Source organism: Colius striatus, chromosome 2 (assembly GCF_028858725.1).
Source record: "Colius striatus isolate bColStr4 chromosome 2, bColStr4.1.hap1, whole genome shotgun sequence".
Classification (NCBI taxonomy): Eukaryota; Metazoa; Chordata; class Aves; order Coliiformes; family Coliidae; genus Colius; species Colius striatus.
In genome coordinates this window covers 96,970,801-96,990,167 of record NC_084760.1, presented here as the reverse complement: position 1 = coordinate 96,990,167, position 19,367 = coordinate 96,970,801, and the positions used below count along the sequence as shown (strand labels likewise).

General features: G+C 36.2%; 1 protein-coding gene across 12 annotated transcripts in view; it reads left to right on the top strand.

The window, feature by feature from the left end:
* NRXN1 (neurexin 1) overlaps positions 1 to 19,367 on the top strand; it is a 720,695-nt gene that overhangs the window by 130,404 nt on the left and 570,924 nt on the right. The gene's annotated exons all lie outside the window — the stretch shown is intronic.

Below are 19,367 nucleotides of genomic sequence, written 5' to 3'. Positions count from 1 at the left end.
CTCTAAATAATGTCTTTGTGGGCTATTGCTGGGGGTCTTGTTTGTTTCTCTTTTTCCATTTGTCATGTATAAAGAAAAAAATAAGTAACTCCAAAAAAAAAAAAAAAACCACAAATTGTGTTGCACCAACAACGTGTTGAGAGGACCAGGAAGATTTTCAAGGTACCTAAATCCTTATTGGTGCTTAAAATCTTATTATTTTCAATGGTAGGTAGGTCTCTAAATAGTAGTAACTGTATTGATTATCTTTGCAACTCAGTTCCTCTTTGTTTAAATATAGATAATCCTCAAGGGTGTAGCAGCAACCTTTCCTTATAAAATGACCAAGTTTGCATTTAGTCTTGTAACGGCAGTCTACTTGTATTGATTTGTTTATATAAGTTACTAGATTTGTGTTGCTTTGTAGTATTTATTCAACTGTGTTTCCTTTGAATAGGATGGGTAGTACTGGTTTGGGTAAAGTTGTGAAACCACTTACTCCCAATTTATTTCCTACACAAAAATTGTCTATCCCTCGTTCAACCATCCATGTGGATCTTTTTGCCTAGGGAAGTAATTCACTGTGATCACCGATTTTTTTTGTCTAGAAAAAAAATATTTATAAGTAGATGAGAATATACAGGCACTACCTATATGTTTTTTTAATATATAAAGGCTTCCAAACCCCCAAATTGATTTCTGAAATAATGAAAGAATGCAAGAAGCAACTATGGTGTTTTCCAGGAACATCACTCATGAAGTCCAAGCACTTAGGAGCAATAATGTCTGGTTAGGATGTCCTAATTCTCACACAGTCTGCAAACTGAATATATAATTTGTATGCATAAAGAAACACACTTAATCACAACAATCTAAATCAGCTATGAGTCACAGTTAAAAGTATAATTGCAGTTTTGATTTTAGTATCAAAATATTCATAGTTTTTATTATGTGACAAGTATCTAATGACAGCTATTTAGATCACAAGTTCGTTGTCTGTTCAGAACAATGCTATATAGGAGATTATTGATCACTTGTCCTATTGTGTTTTTAAATTCAATTTCAAATCAATACATTGGTGTGTGTATGTATATTTGCTTTTATTTTTAAATTGGTCTGGTTTTAGAATAGTAAAGTTGTGTCAGTCTTCATATATCTTTATACTTTATGTATGTCAGATGAACATCAGTGGTTTTATAGAGGAGGTGGAGGGGTAATGCATATATAGGTAGTGTATTGGGATAAGAGGCTGCAACTTTTATTCAATAAAAACACATCTATTGAACACTGCTGCAGAGGTAAAGCATGTAAAATAACTTAAATATCAGCTTCAACCTCTTAACCCTAAGAATGTATTTATTAACCACAGAAATATAGTCAGGTATTTTAAACTGCAGATGACTTGTTGCTGAACATAAACTTTTTCTAATAATGGCTTTGATCTACATTTCAGAATAATTTCCTCATTGTTTGGGGGTATGTAGTCTGACATACATGAACTGTGGTTTTCAGGAATGCAAAGTCACTGCAGGTACTTGTAAAACCAAACAAGAAAGAGTCAAGAAATGAGCTCCTCTGTAGTGAGCTGTTAATGTTAAGCCCAATGTTAATATTTCAGCCAGTGCCCTATGTATAGGTGTAACTTTTACAGAAATTGCATTGGATCCTGAATTCTCTGCACCTCTCTATAGGTTTAGATTCTTCAAAGATGGACAGCACAAGGATGTTCTAAAAGGTTTAAATATAAGGAAAGCATATAGATGTGACTCTACCTTCTTTTACACTGAGTGATAGCGGGAAATATATTTTCAGACAATCTCAATTAATGTGTAAAAATCCACACAATATGTTGAAACAGATAAAGAAAAGGACAGAATGAATGAATGAAAGATGCATTAGGTTGACCTGCTTCTGCACAGGGATTGGACTAGATGATCTCTAAAGGTCCCTTCCAACCCTACCATTCTATGAATGACTTAGATAAATAGATCTCTAAATACAGAAAAGTTCATGTGAGAAATACATTAAAACAAAGAGTGGAACCAGAATTGTAAACCCTTACAGTACTTAAAAGAAGCCTAAAAGAAAACCAGACAAGGACTTTTTACAAGGCCATGGAGTAATAGGATAAGGAGTAATGGTTTTAAACTGAAAGTAGATTTATATTAGATGTTAGAAAGTAAGTCTTCACTGTGAGTGTGGTGAGACATTGGAACAGGTAGCAGAGAGAGGCTGTGGATGCCCCATTCCTGGAAATTTTAAAGGCCAGGTTGGATGGGGCTTTTAACATCTGATCTAGTGGAAGATGCATCTTCCCTAGTCAGTAGGGTTGGATCTAGATGTTTTTTACACTCCCAACTCAAACCATTTTATGATTCTACGGTATCTTTCTGGCACTATGCAAACTTCAAAGTAGTATTACTTTTATTGCACAGCTTTGCATCAAGCCCCTGAATCTCTATTATGGTCATGCTCTGAAAAGCTCTAATGAACTGGGGCTAAGACTTTGTATTATGCTTTTGTATTTTGAAATGTGTAATGCAGTAAGTAATTTTTTTTAAATTTTATTTTACAAAACAAAGAGTGTTTCATACCTAGTAACTTTAAAGCTTAAGTACTTAATGGAAAGATGTGATTTATTTATCTACAAATGCTTAGGTGTAGGTAACTGACAGAAAAGCTGATGAAAGAGCCATACTCTATCAGGGAATCATTACAACAACCAGTTAAAAACCTCAAGGCCAAGAGGCTATGAATCAGTTTCACTTCATGTTGTATAAGGATTGGTGCTAGGTTTGTTGCTCTGTTTTGTCTTTTAAATTCTATGAAAGTATCAGTCCCTTCATGTTCAGTTGTTTCCAGATATTTTTTTTTTTTCTTCTTCACTGTCAATGTAGCTCTACTACACTTTTAAGTTAAATATTTGAGTTTCCTTAGATTTTCCAGAGAGGTTTCCAGCAGACTGCATATTCAGTAAAATTAAACAGGTTTTTAGGACACTGGGGGAAAAAATGCATCTGTAAAGAAAGTGTGAGTGGGTGGTTTTTGTTTTGTTGTTAAATAGAATATTATTTGGCATCCCAAAATGAGATGTTAAGTCTGCTATATGAAGTATGAGCCTAATTGAATTCTTTAAATGTGTGACCTTTTGGAATCAACTTTGCAAAAGTGTATCCTTCACAACCAGGGAAATGCATTGATCACCGTGATTCCCTATACCAAAGAAGAACAGACTAATCTGAAAAGGATGTGAATGGAACTCTGCTTGATTAGGTTTGTTACAAAACTAATCACTGAATAGTGGCAGGGATACAAGAATTGAGAATGCCACAATTCATTATTTATAACACACATCCCTCTACTTAATAAATCTTGAATAAAAATTTTACAAGCAAACCATGTTCCCCTTCGGCTGGCTGGTTTCCAGGGCCATCCTGTGATGCCTCAGAATACATGTTTGTCAAGAGACTAACATAAAGACTTTCTGATTAGTTTTAGAGTAGTATGTATGCTCAGCTACTAGTCAGCAATTTTCTGATGATACACCTTCAAAATTTTAAAATAAGCTTTTAAGACCTTTATAATGCAGAAGCCTCCTGCCCTGTCAGACCAATGTGAGGATAGAAAGGGTCACCTTTGAATCTGGCAAGTCCATACTAAAGTGAAAGTTAAAATGTTTGTGCCTCCAATGTATTACAAATTGGAGAATAAAATAAGATTACTGGTTAATGCTGTTTTGAAACCCTCATTGCTAACCAGAAAATTCTCCATGAAAAATATTTTTTTTAAATTTTTAAAAAAAATTGTAAATATTTCTTCCTTCTTATATGAAGAGAAACTGAAAGGTTTTTAAAGTCTGGGAAGCTGAGCTGCAATGAAAACTGCCATTAGCACTTTCACACCTGATTTCAAGGCACTGAAGTCAATGCTGTTCTACTGGCAAAGCAGTGTCAGCGTGTCAGTTGGGGATTTAACTCTGGCCTTTCACAGTTGCTGTCCTGGAAGTGTGGAGAAGTTAAATAACCACTGACTCTCTTCCAAGATTCCTGGGTTTGCAGTGAAAAATTTCTCATGCTGCTGTAACTGGTGAAGAGAATCTTTCGTGCTTCTTTTTTTTGCCGTGATTCCTCCAAACTTGAACAATTTCTGTATTTATGAAGGTGGGCTGCTTTCTGGATTATCAAGTCCACTCACAGCTGCCAAGAAGAGTGCCAGCTTGGGGCTGCAAAATTTTATTACTCTGTTTACGCCTCTAAATAAAATCTGTATGAGGACTATCAACTAATTTGTAGCTGCTCTGGCAAGCGGTAATGACTGTTTTGGACATTGTTGATAGGAAGTAGAGTGAAGCAACCAAAGCTGAGTGAAAAGACAAGCTTCACGTCCCATCTATGTCTTGAGTGACGGCATGCTGCCAGTATTTTAATTAGACCTCTTCTCTCAAATATATTCATCTTTGATGTCAACAAAGGTAAAATTTTATGGATAAGACATTATTCCTTCTCTCAAATTTCCACTTTGTCTCACAGCTTTAAACCTTTATTTAGGGCAAGAATCTGTCCATCAGTACCACGTGCCCTAGGCAAAAATCAGTCTGCAACCTACTGCTAGATCAGGGGTTTTGTTTCTCTCTGGTTACCCATGGAATTTCTCTAAGTGTTTTAATGGGGTGAAATTTTGTATTTTAGAAATCAGCAGCTTCTCAGCGGCAGCATTGCCCTCTGGTGGATGTATAATTCTCAGACGGGAAAGGAGGTTTTCCTGGGTGTAATCTCTGTTGGCCAGGGAAAACAGACCACGTTTGTGTTGAGGACCGATGCTTTTTACATGATTTATGCTGTTTTTCTAATTTGTATATAACATGGCTTCTCTCAGAACCAATACTTTGCATTCCTGTTCCACATGTTGTGAATATGAACGCATGCCAGGAATTGAAGGTTTGTCTCAATGTCTTCTTTTTTTTTCACTCTCACTATATTGTTAGCACTTTCATCTTGTACCTGATTCATTTTCAAAAATCCTAGGTACAAGAAAGAAAAAGGTACATGGATTATCAGTTTAAAAAAAAAAAAAAAACAAAAAAAACAATACAAAACCCCAGACCTCTGTGAAATAAGAGTAGATAAAATATTAAAGCTACACCACAGACTCTATTACAAGAATCTTACAAAATCCAAAGTTACATGATCTTTCCCTCATTTATTATTCATGTAAAACATATGCCAGTAGTGACAATTGTGTTAAATGCAGTTTTCTGGTAGGTGATAACACTTGGAAAAAACATAAGAAATCTTCACTATGCAAGTCAGTGCTTAGATAATAAGTTAGTGTCTTAGATAATACATAGATAAATTGAGAATGAAGGGAAAAGACTTTCTGAGAGACCAGAAAACTCTTTACTGGCATCATTATAATTCTTTCTAAAATATGCCTAATTCAAGCTTTCTATTTCTAGCTGAGATAGAAAAGTTATAGTCTGTGCCCAAATAACACTGAAAGGATATAATGAAGTTGGTCATCAAAAGAGATGTAAAATAACTCTACGTTATGGGGAGAGGGGGGTGGGAGGCAAGATTCTGGGACTGAAGGCTTTGGAAATGTGATTCTCTATGCAACTCAATAATTAGGCTACAGGTGATGGTAAGTGTCTTATGGCTTCTTAAGTTTCCTGCATATATATGGGGTTTTGAAAGCAGTAGCAAAGGACTGAGAGACTTTTCAAGCCCAACTCCTATTTACACATTTTCTGTTGATTTAAAGTTTACAATTTGTCATAATACTTAGTGCTTTGTTTTCCCTCTGGTATTAATTTCAGTTACTTTCAGTTACTTTCTTCTTGCTGGCTGACACTAGAAAGACAGAATTGAATTCTCACTTTTCATCAACTCCTGGAATACTGGGCAATATTCTATGCCTAATATTTTGTCCTGAGAACAGTAACAAGAACATAAATATAAACTCAAGCTATAAAAGGTGCATTTAATATATCAAATGCTACTTTTTGTTTTGTTTTGGTTTTTTTTTTGCTTTTCCTGCTGTCATTCATGATTGTTTTGAAACATGCAAATACTGAAAAGAGAGTTTGGACCAACATCAATATCATTTTCATTATTGAAAAAATATTTCTGTATCAGTACTAAGTAGCTAGAAACATGATACCAGTGCCAGTGAAGAAAATTCTAGCTTTGATTGCTGTATTTCTAACAAAAATCTAAAAATCTCTTTATGGAAATTATAGCATGTGTGCTTTGGATGCTTTTAGATGATTTCAATATGAAAAATGATTACTACTTGAATGGAGGGGGAGATTAAAGTCAGAGATAAATTCCCTTTACATCTAAAAGGAATCATCTTAAGAAACAGAATTATATCTACTCTCACGTAACAATTTTTGATGAGAATGTTGAAATATCAGGTATCTAAAACAAATTTGGATCCCAACAACACACAATCTGAAATTCCTTGCATTGCCTCATCCATTCCTTTTCAAAGATCATTATAAGCATGTCTAATAGTAGACTTTCAATGGTGATAGAATTAACTGTTTTCCATTGCACATTCTTTTCCCACGTTTTTCTTGTTCCTAATGATTATGGAAATGTTTTAGATTTCTTTACAAGTACATTATCATTTTTACCTAAGAGATACACTTTTTATGTAAAGTGCTTGGTTCTACATGTCTTTTTTTCTCTCTCTCATTTATTAGCCATATTTGGAATAAAAAGCGTGAAAGCATTATCTCCCTATTTCTCCTAGAAGATTAATTGGAGTTTGGAGCAGTTGCTTGAAAGTAAATTTGCAATAGAGCTTGTTTTTCAAAAGTGCTCATATTCATAGACCATCTGCCAGTTCCTCCTTAATTTACCAAAGCTTCTAGGACAATCTTTTCCTTTTATGGAAACACAAGGAAAAAAACAATGCTGAGAAGTTTTGTTCTGGCAAGAAAACTGAAAGAAAAATGTCCACAATTTTCTTAACAATATTTAAAAAAAAAATTATGCAACTAGAACAGTATTTAGGCAAAGGGTGTTTTTTTTGCCAGTTTGATTATTTTTTCCATATTTGAAAAGGAAGCTGATTTACATGTTTACAATGAAAGGAAAATTCATCTATGAGTATATGGATTTTTGCATATATCTTATTCTGGTGTATTTTTTGTGGTACAGTTTAGTCCTGAATATGATTCTTCCAGGGTATGAAGCGGAGTAGAAGTTACCTACTAGCAGAAAGAAAATTTTGGACGAGCCTTCTTGAGTAATCTATAACAGAAGTGAACCTTTACATCACCTTTAGTATATGCCATGTTAAATACAATGGGATTCTGTGTATGGGAAGAGGTGCATCCATAAGCATTGTTATTTTTTTTAAGTAGTTTTTAATAGCTTCACTTGCTTTTTTTCACTTTTTCAAAATTTCATATAAATTTATGTGCCTCCTATTTCAGTTAAAATAAACCTTTACCTTCTTTGATATATTCTGCCCCTCCTCAGTTTACATGCCTTCTCAATCACTTGTAATCAGTGCTGTACTTTATAAGGTGTTGTTTTCAATCTTGTAAAATGCATCCCATGAGAGCATTTCTATCGATGCATTATCCTTCCTGGATTATCACTCCATTCACTATTAATTCATGAGATTGATTCACTCCCTTCCTTGTAGAGAAATATTAACATGTAATTAAGATACAAATCCAAATGTGAGAACATAATAACTGGAAAGCCATCTGAGGGAAACAAAATCACAGCAGTGACATGTTCTAGAACAGGACTGCAGCTGAAGATTAATTGGTGAGCACTCACACTGACAGCAGATAACTCGTCTTGCATTCACAGAGGGAATGGAAGAACTGGAATCTGCAGACTCTTTGCCATAAATCAAGCAGACGGCTTTCTGTAGAGCAATGCCTGATTCTGCTTACATTTAAAATGCTTCCTCGCGGTGAAGATAATTTGCTGGATACTATGTGAAATCTGTGTGGCTCCACTATCCTTTGGCCAAGTCACAATCTCTTGGGACCTGGCACTTCTATGTCACTTATAGTGTCTATCGGCAGCTGTGAATTTAAACATGAGCAAACTTTTATTAAGGTCATACTACTGGAGCAGCAGGAGGACTAATGGCATTCTGAATTTGTACTTGGCATTTACTGCTCAAATTTTATGAGATACATAAACACACAGGGCAACATTTTGTTGATCTGAAGTTGTATTTTGTGGGTTTGTGTGTGTATTTGTAAGCATCTTCTCTCTTGGGGCACTAACTAGTCTTACTAAAAGGGATGTAGATGGATTTTTTTAAATATATTTTTACACTGCTGAAAAACAGGTGAAGATTTTTGGGTGGGAATATTGCAGCAGAGGATTTGTGAGGAGAGGGAGAAATTTCAATTTCATTTGAAAGATTAAAAATAAATAGTGTCATGTGTCTGCAAATGACTGAATCTTTGTTCAAGATTCTGCTGCATTGTAAGGAGGATTCATGCAAAGTTATTTGTGCTGAGAATATCATAAAGTTAAGAACACAATTCACTGACACTTTAAGAAAGTGTTATCAATAAATGAAAATCCACATATGATTAGATACTAAAATATTCACAGCATTGTGACATAGGAGCTGTTATAAAGATAAGAATTAAAGCAGATGATGAAGCTGTAATAGCTAAACTTTACATAAGGTATGACTGAATCACATGAACACAAAAGACAATCCAAATGTTGAGTATTAATTCCAAGTGAATAAGTATTCCTATGGAAAATATAAGTTGCAACTAATCTTCAAATTGAAAGGTCTTATGGATTTTAAAGGTTTGAAGGTTTGAGAAATTCAAGGAGGGGGGAAATTTCCCAGAATACAGAATTAACAATATGTTGTATCAATAGCTTAGACATCTCCCATCCCAGATAGTATTTCATTAGTGCCAGGACAAATTAATTTAAACAGGCATCTAAGCAGGTTCTACCTCACAAACAAAGGAAGAAATGACATCAAAGGTTGCCTGTAAAGAAGGCTCCCGAGAAGTCTGTTTTGAATCCTGGTTCGGTTCTTTTTTTTTTTTTTTTTTTTTTTTAATCTTCCATGCAAAGATAAGTAGGTATTTTTGGGAAGGAATCTTTCTTCTCTGAATCTTCACTGGCTAATGACTTGATTTTTACCACAGTAAAGTGAGGTAAGTTGAATGTGAGAGCTCAGTGTCTGGAACTGAATCTTCCATTCAATCTTCTTGAAAGTATGTAATACAACTGATCCCTTTTCCTCCCCTGCTTTCAGTCTCCCTTCTCGATGAAAGGATCAACTTGACTGACACTCTGAAAACCAGCTTGCAATGCCAGAGTGGTTTTACCAAAACTGAACTGTACTGTCTTTTGCAAATAACAGACACAAAATAGCAGCAGCCATTTTATGATTATGTAGTAGGCTGCTGCAATGGTGCAGTAATTCAAACAAAACAAAAGAAAAAGTGCATGAATGGATTACAGAGCCTTTGAAGACAGCTAGTATTTGTGGTCTTGGGCATGAAGTTCTGGCAAACTTGTAACCTTATCCAGTTATATTTGATACTGAATCAGAATCATTATGTCAGAATCATATCAGAATCTTCATCCTTCAAGAAACACTGCTTATCTCTTTTGCATCGTACAGGTCTAGAAAACTCCTCTCGATAATTAAACAATTATTAAAACATTATCATTATAAACTCTTTTCATTAGGAAAATCCTATAAAAGTCTCAGGTTTGCAGTCCTGGCTTTCCAGGCAGGCTATGTGAGGCATGTACTGCATGTCCTAAACAGATAAGAGTGAAGGTTACATATGAACAAATACACCCTGTTCTTCCTTCCCATAATCACATTCCAAACACATCCATGAGCAGCCAGTACAAAGTTAGACACAATGCCAGTTTGGACTGGAGATTGTATTTATCTTTTGATGGATAGGGTAATTATACCAAAAATAATTAGGATTGGCAAGAAATAGCGTCTATTTTGTTGGCCCTTTTCAGCCATCCTTTTTACAATCATTCTGTCTGAACTAATAGAAAGTAAATAATGGTTAAAAGGTAATGAGAAGTAATGGACCTTAAACAGATTGACTGTTGATTGGGTACCACCAATTTGCAGCATTTGTGCTTCCTTCAGGGCCCTTGAGCTGTACAGCTACCTAGCAACCATGAAATCTGCTATGAGATATTCTCATACAGAAAAAGCTGCACTTGCCAGGACTGTGCTGTGATAATCGAGCTGGCAATATAGCTGAAATTGCTGTGCAACAAATACCCTCACGTTACGCAAGATGTTAAGCTCTGTGCTGTGTATCACAGCTAAGATTATAAATCCTTGCCTCTCAAGAAAATATGTTCCTACTTCAACTGCAATTTATTACTGTATGAAGTTGTGATAGGGGAGGGTTATCTCATGCTTTCACTGTCAGAACACTGTAAGAGTTAATACTCTGGTATAAACCTGGATTTGGATAATCATCATCTGTACCCCAGCTTCTTCAAAATATTTATATTGTACCTCTTTGCTGCATATTTGGATTTTGAGGCATTTCTTCCCCCGTGCCTTATTTTCTCTTGTATAAACGAACACAACAGTATTTCCTTTTATTGCTGGGCAGAACTGAGAGAAAAGAAGTTTTTTCAGTTACAGAATTTTGAATTATTTCATTGTTATTTTGTGAAGTCATTAGAGATCATACTCTACCTTTCATACAGTAGGAAAATTGATGAATCTTGTATCTGGTTCCCTGGCTTTAGCTTTCGCATTAGGTCTTGTTCTAGTCATATAGGGAAATTGCATCAAAAGTACATCATCCCTGCCATCTGCTGAGTTGTCTGTTGAAAATGTGACTAACAAACTAACCTACCTGGTTAAACTTTTTTTTCAACATAGAAAATGAAAACCTTATTGTAGCTCAGATTGAAAAGTTAAATCTGAGGTAATAATTCCTTCACATAGAATGAGAACATTAAAACACTTAACAAATAAAGTTTTTAGGTTTTTTTTTTCTATAGTCAAAATGAATGTTTTTTTCAGATTTGACACAGGAATGTTTTAATGTCCTGTTGTGGACGATGCCCCAGCACATTAACATACTACATTATTCTGATTTTTGTCAAAGCAGTTCTATCTCCTTAAAACAGTGGTTTCTGAATTTAGGTCTTTAACTGTTTTCTGAGCTGTATTGTCCTAACTTTGTTACAATAGAAGTGTTTAGGTTGGAAAAGACTTTTGAGATCAATTAAGTCATAAGGATGATTTTTTTAGGGTGTGGGTTTTTTTTATGCACAACGAGACAGTAATACCAAGCTTAGGAAGATAAGAAAAGCATTGCGAGCTGAGTCATTAATGTAAAAAATAATTTGAGAAAACTTCTCTGATTAAAAACTGAATACCTGGTCTGACAGCATTTGTAACTTTTTTAACCAGTTATGTCTTTTTCCTCAACAAATGTGATTGCAGCCCCCCACAAATGTGCATATTTGTTTTGATTTCTCCTCTGGGTTGCAGTCAGAAGGAATATAACCTTCGCCTGATTTATCTGACAAATTGCAAACATGAATAGTGCCATAGATGGCTCATCAAATCAGCTAAACACTGAAGTGTTAACATAGATGTAGTATCAGATTATTCTGATTTCCAGCTCTTTGTAAAGGAGATGCTTGTTCAAAAGGGATCTTGAAAAAATGAATATTGAATTAATTTGCTACATGTCATTCAGCCACTTCCAGTTTTGAGTCTGGCAGTGTCAGGAAACAGCATACAATTTATGTGAAAAACAAAGCACATTACAGTAGATTTTAACCGTGCCTGAAGTCTTACGCGAAAGATGACAGCTCTTAGTGTTGTTTTTTAAGAAATGTATTTTCTCAGGATTACAGCTTTACTTAAGAAAATGAATAGTGTTGTTACCATGGCTTTAAAGCTTTGTAATACATTTTGATCAAATAACATGTAACTTAAAACGATGCCAACTGAAATCGATAATGTGTATGTTAAAACCCTTGAAATGTAAATATTGGACAGATATGGTTATAAGGAATTTATGCAGGGATTGTTCCATTTTTATCATTGTTTCTGTTGGTAAACTGGTGTCTGTAAGCAAGGAGATCCTGTTCTTGCAGTAACGAAGCTGCTCAATCCAGAGATCATGCAAGAGGAACATGCTTTTCTTGACCTTGGAGATAACACCTCCTAGAATAGATTGTCAGGCTCTAGGCCATCAGTGTAAGGAAGATGAATGGGAGAAATGAGATTAAGGGATGGGAGACTAATTTTGGGAGGAGAGCAGGGCAGAAATGTGTCTCAACTGCTCACCCAACCAGACACAGAAGAAGGGATAGGTGACAGGGTAAGGATGAAGGAGGCTGTTTAATTCTACAGGTAGAGACAGAGAGTGGGACAGTCCCCATGGCTTTAAACAGGTGTTGTCCAACCTGGGGGTGGCTGTAGACCAACATAAGGCAGCTCCCAGGGACACCTCTGCACCCAGCTGCACTGGGCACCTACAAGTATTTGCTAGGCCAGGACGCTGCCTGTCTGTGATGAGTTTGTGCAGAGACACTTTTTACTTGGTAAGTGTGGTGCCTCTATGGTAACTGTTTAATAACAGAGCACTAGAGAGGGTGGCTGTTGCATACCCCACACTAGGGAAAGCAGAGGGGAGCTGCTGCCCTCGGGATGAACGCATATTGGAGCTGCCTGGCATGTGAGGGTTCCAGTGAGGAGCCCCCCTGCCCTGAAGTGAGATAAGTGGCAGGAGCCATCAGAACAGGAACGACTGCTCCACCTACTTCCCGTCCCTTATGCCGCTGAAGGGGAAAGGAGGTAAAGATACTGGAATCAAGTGCCTGAGCCTGGGAAGATGGGAGAGGTGGGGGCTAAGAGATCTTAAATGGACTCTACTCTGTAATGCTTTCAGTTGAGTATTTCTGTTTGTTATATTTTTCTTGGTTGGAGGTTGTTCAAATTACATTTCATTTTCTTCCCTCCCTAAATTGTGAAGTCTAGTCTGTTTTGCCTGGGAGCAGAAGTGGTGTCGGTCCTCCCTGTCCTTAAAGAGTTCCAAAGGTCTTCTGTACTTTTTCTCTTCCCTGTCCCACCAGTGTGGCTGATCATGATTCGTTGTTCCTAGATGGACCTAAAACGTGACACCGGGAAAGGCAGTGCTGGAGGAGCTCCAGCCACCACTGTGTTTGCTTGGTTTTCCTATGTGTATGTGAGCAGTTTTTTCTCCCACAGGTCTTGAAGGTGTAACCAGTTTTTATGCCTGGAGGTCTTCATCTGGTGTGGCAGCAGTCTGGCCTATGGTGGAAACAGGTGCCCTGTTTACCCCCCGTGGAAGGGGAAAAGCATCTTCCTTCCCTGGCCATGAGCAATGTCTCTGTTATGAAAATGAGCCATAGTCTCTACAGCAAACACACCTCAGGGATTCTTAATGTCATTTAGAAGATCCTGTTGCTTTTAGAGTAGAAACCAGCAAGGAGCAAGGCTGCAGGGCTTGGTATGGTGCTCCTGCCTCTGAGGGCTGCCTGGGTTCAGCAGTTTACCTCAGTGCCTCCTCCCAGATGTGAGGCTGCTGCCTTTGAGGTGCAAGGCAGGGGCATTTCACTCCACACTATGGCTTTGCTCATGAGGCTGGTAACTTAAAGACCTCACTTTGTGATGAAACAAAATTTTGGCAGGCTGTTGCTGTTCCTTGACTTTGCCACCTCCTGTGTGAAGGGTTTTCAGCCCATAGAAAATGTGTAATAGCCTCCATGAGGCAAGAGTGTGGAGGCTTTACAAATGCAAAAGCAAACCCCAGAAGAGAACAACTTAAAGAAAATATTTTATACAGTTAACTGACATAGATTTGGAATTAACCTTGCTTGCTGTGGCTGATGCAATTCCATGTGACATATGTTCAAGCTAAGCAAATCTAGTTATCAAAGTGATGGTTTCTGAGTTCGTATGTACCCACTACTGTGGAATGTTAAAGTCGTGCCTTCATTTTCCATTGAGTGGATTTGAAACTTGCACTGCAGAGAGAAATTTGTTTGGCACAGTCCTATTGTTCTTCATTTAATCTACCTGTGTGTGAAAAATGATATCTGCTTTTACAAAGTGTCAGTTTTCCAAATCTTTTGGCGCTCTGTCTTAATATTAACATGTTTTGACAGAAATGGAAGCTTAAAGCTTTTGTTCTTTACGCCAGCTCTGCAAAATCAAAATTACTGAAAGCAAAGCTTTGATTTACTGTATTCAAATGTTCATTCTTCTACTGGAGAGCAAAACTTATCTTGGTGTTAGTTTTGTCCATGACCAAAAGTGCATGGGGGGCAGGTAGCATGGCAGGACTGGGTCTTCATATGGTTCTCATAGTGGGAAATCTTGCACAGGTTTCAGTTTATGAAGACCTCATTCTGTGTGCAGATGAATCTGGTTTTGGTGTTACAATATCAGAATACTTCTTTACTCAAAACCACTGAATACAACTTTGGCAGAACCTAATATCCAGGTAAAGATAAGTATTTGTCTTTTATATGATAAAGGATACGTTATCAGCTGTTTGAGTTGATGTTTTTTGATGTTTATTCTGAAATTTAATTTATAAGAATGTTAGATTACTTCAGCATTAAAATAAAAAATGTAAAACTTTACTTCCCTCTCCTAGAAGATATATTATTTTATAAATTAATTGCATGTTTTACAGCTTGTGAATTACATAATAATTTGAACTGTGACTGGATTTTCTTTTTTGAGGCAGTCTGAAATGTGTCTTTTGAGAAGTTTGAACTTTTAGTAGGTTTAAACTTCTAGTAATGGAAACTCCTTTGGAAATCTATGGCATTTTGAAGAAAAACTAATGCCTTAAGAGTGCCTTAAAGTCTCAGAAGTTAAACACAGTTATTGAGGGTGGTGAGGTAGAAGTGGCATGGAAATCTTATGTAGTAACATGTTTCATTCAGCAGTTTCTCTTGCTGGCTTCTGTTGTTCCCACAGCAGTCATAGAAAAGTTTATTGTGTATTTTAGTACTACAAAAAAGCCTCTGAATAGATGTGTTTGCACTTCCCATTCCTGTCCTCAAGATATAGCACAATGTGTAGGAACTTGCAGCATTACCTGATAATGACATTTAAGTGATGACTAAGACAAAATCCCAAGCAAATTATTCTGTACTCTTGTTTTCCTCTCATTCATTCTCTCTCTATGCCTGAGAGTAAGCTTTTATACCAGATGTAACTCATTCCAGAGTAGATATAATTCATCGTGGGATACAAAGCTTTAGCAAATACTTGCTTTTATAGTGATAAAACTTAAGAGTTTTTATCTCTATTAGGTGTGAGGATACCAATAGTTTAAGGAGCTTGTCATTTGACCAAGGAAATGGGATGTCTTATAAATGGCTTTTGAGGTGGCCTTGAGTTAATTAATGTGAATTAACAAAAGAATTAATGTCTGTGTGGCCTACTAGTACATTATGCCTGACACCTGCTTCTGAATGCTGACAGAAGGAGTATTTGTACAGGTAAGCATATAGTAAGACTGCTCTAGAGTACTCCAAGCATTTGTGGCCTGTGACTTCCTGAGCTACAAGTGGTGTCTGCTTTTGATAGCTATTGTTAGACTTCTGTTCTATGTAACTGTCTAATCCTGCTTCAAAATAAGCAGCACTCACATCTCAACTGTGGACCGTGTGAGGTGTGAGATCTCCTGTTTTAGGTCCTGTTTCTGCTTTATTCAAGGCTCCTGTGTGCTTGGCTCACCTTTCTATTTTGAATGTGAGTTTATAGTTTTGTGTAATGTCCTTTTATGTTCATTTTTTTTTTTCAATTGAACAGTCCTAGTCTTGGAAGTTCTTCCTTTTAGAAATGGCTTTTTGTGGTTTTGATTGTCCTTGTTGTTCTCCTTTTGCTTCTGAGATAGAGAGATAGAAATGTGCGGGAGCAGCATGAGCCTGTACAATGGGATTTTCTCTGTCTTGATGGGATGGGGTGGAAAGCATGCTATGGTGGCATGGACTACAAAGAAATAACTGCAATTATTTTATATATTATATATAACTATATTATATGCAGTGTGAAACTAGCACTGTTATTCTCTGTCTTGAAAGCACTTTAAATACTTCTGCTAGGCAGTCAGGAGGGAAGTAGCATACGGGTGAACAAGTTACAGCAGGTCCAGTTTACACCACCTGAAACATCATGAGCACAGTTTTCTTTTTGTTTTGGCAACTTCTCTTGTTGCCTGTAATATCAGCATTAGATCAGTAGTAGGTGCTCGTTAGTAAATTTAGCTTTAGTGAAAATTAAGAGCATCTGCTGATAATACTCTTCAGTATGTTATACCAGGAAGGAAGGAAAAGAACCCAAAATTGGCATCCAATATATTTTGAACAAAAAGTTATTCTTCAAAAAAACATAAGTGTATGAAGCTTTTGGAGCACTTTCAGAGCAGCTAGACTTGAAGTAGACATTTTAAAAATATTAATGAATTTCTCTATTACAGCTGTGTTCAGTTATATCAGAGATTCTAAGCAAAAGTGCCCAAACCTGGTGGAAAGTCCTATACTCGTAGTGGTTTTTCAGAGTTGAAAATAGACTGAATATTCTATGTTAAATGTTAATAGCATATGAATGAGAGGATTTTAACAACAGTCCTGGGTTTTGTATGAAAGTTTGAGTTGAGTGTGTAAGAAAGTCAAATGTTGAATCAGTATTTTGGCAATTATTGGAATAGATATGGGCTGTAAAACCACCTCTTAGTGCTCCAGTTGAAGCAGAAAGATAAATGGGATCTAGTATTTTGTGTCCAAAGAACACAGAATTACACCCCAGATTTAAAAATGGACTTGCTGTTGCTTTGCATTCAGTAGACTTGTTTTGAGAATTAAAATCAAGCACCGGTTCCTGGGAGGAAAAAAAATCACATGTTCCCCCCACATCCCCCCCCCCCCAGTTTAGAAATATGACTGTCTGGTCAGGCTAATTGGTATGTTAAGGCAACAAAAGAGTGTCTGTTAATCCTGTAAAATCCTGCAAATTGATCGATTTCGAGAGAAAAGTACAGGTTCTCAGTTCCATACAGATTCTTACCTCTTTTAAACACCTGAAAAATCAAGCAAACAGATGCTGCTAATATTTTATAAGCATATTTTTTTTTTGGTCTTCTATCTTATTTAGACTTCTCGAGTAGATCAGCCCATCTGTGAACAACTCAGCACCAAGTGCAAATGACATTCATGGGTTCTTTCATTGGAAAAGGCTTTCTTAGTTGAAGTTGTAATAGTTATACTAAGTGGTAGTGCAACCTGTGCAATACAGTTATGTTCTACTCAGGAAACAAAACATTTCAGTTGGATAAATGCAGTTTGCAGCTGAATAAACTTTACTGCGTGTTTGTAAATATGTATTTACAGTACATTTTCCAACACTAATTTATTCTTTATGCATGTATTAAACTAGCATATTAATCTTGAAGATTAAATAGGAGCTTGTATATCAGCAAGAAGTTATTTCCAGCTAAAGTAATTTATTTAAATATGAAAAATCAACAATTACTGAAGTGCTTTTTCAAATTCTGTCTTTCAAATAGTTTATTTTTTTAGTAGCTGGAGGGCTATAGCTACTGCCTTTTAGCAGTATTCAGTTTGGTGGTATTACTATCAAGTTGCATTATTCTTAGTACATCATGAACTTAAAGATCATCTGATGTCCTGATAATTTATGTTTAGATTAACAGTACTAAATGTAACAGTCATATCACAGGATTATATTGTAATCCAATGTGCAAATGATTCCAATTTAGCTTTTGTGTTCTTAGTAAAGCAGAAATAACACAGCTTTTACTGTTAATGATAAGATGCATAATTGTGACCATTTCCCTAATTTGTATCATTATACGTAGGTGTAGGTAGGATCCTATCACATTGCAAAAACTGATTGAGTTTAGAGCCATCATTGCTTAGGCCATGCCGTTTTTAAGTAGTATGGATAAATAGGTGGAAAGCTATAAAGCAGTCAAACCTAATGACTATGTGTCTACTTAAAATCTTGACAAACTTCAGAGAGACTCAGTGGACTGAATGCCTATTTGTGCTTGTGATGCATTAGAGGCAGCCTTAGGGCACAGTTTTGACTTTGATTCCAAGGGAGCATATTTTGTGGTTCCTTGGGACCTCTGTACAGTAGCTACTGGGAGAGGTATCTGAGAAGCATCACCCTGATCTGAAACATAAAGTAGGTATACCTGCTGTTTATAGCATTGCGTGATGGCTTTTGGTGTTACAGACACTACACATTAAGCCTTCTCATGTGATCCAGATCTATGTTTTATCAGGAACAGGTGATATAAAATTGAGATGAGATAAACAGTTATTGGTTTCAGAGCCTTTTCTGTTATTGCAATTTCTGTTTCTAAGATTATGCAGTTCTGTTTACACTTCTGAAGTCTATGAGTACTTTCTCTAACTACATTATGCCTTCTACATACAGTAATTGTGCAGAGCAGATGTGTCAAATGTCAGCTACTACACATATGTATAATCTTCACTACTTGAAAGGGCTTCATTTGTGTTCATGTGAGACTAAAATAGGCAGGATATTGTCTGCTGTGAAATTTTACCTGTTGTCAATTTAGTAATATCACATTTAAAATAAAATTCTTGCCTTTTTCTTCTAAGTCCTACTGTATTCATGGGCTTTAAGGCAATTGTTATGTGCAGCTGAGCTATCTTACATAGGTAAATAATGTGAGAAATGCAAAAGATTTTAGTTATGATCTTTGCCTTGCTGTCAGTAGCGCGTTTTAATAGGAAGAGAGAAGTTACAACATTTTAGTTTGTTGTGCGTTTCTTAGTGTCAATGTATTGATCAGAATTCTCCTGTTAATCAACAACTATTATGTTCAGTTTGTCATGTGCCCTTGATAACAAGCCAACTTCAATTTAATTTTATGTTTCATTTGGTTTGAGACTTTTTGGCACAAAGAGCTTTGCGTAGCCCTTTTAATTGTGCCTAAACTTTAGAGCTGTGACAGGTATTGAGAGCCAGTGTAGAGTCCTCTGTTTTCTTAAATATTTCCTACATTGATATACTTCATCACTGGCTGAATATTGACCATTTGTATTCCCTTTGTTTCCTCAGTTGCTTGTAGCTGTAAAATTCAAGAAATTATATCAATGTGAAACTGAGGCAGGTTTATATACCTATAATCAAGTTTACTGGCCACAAAGTACCTGAGACTTTGCTCTTACCATATGTCTTGAATAGGTGGACATTTTTTAATATGCTGTAGTGGAAACCACTTCTACAGGAATTCTGTCAGTCTTTGTTTTGATTGATCTTGATGGCTTTTATATGTAATGGCACTTAATATGTATGCTTGTATACAGAATTTAGTAATAGTG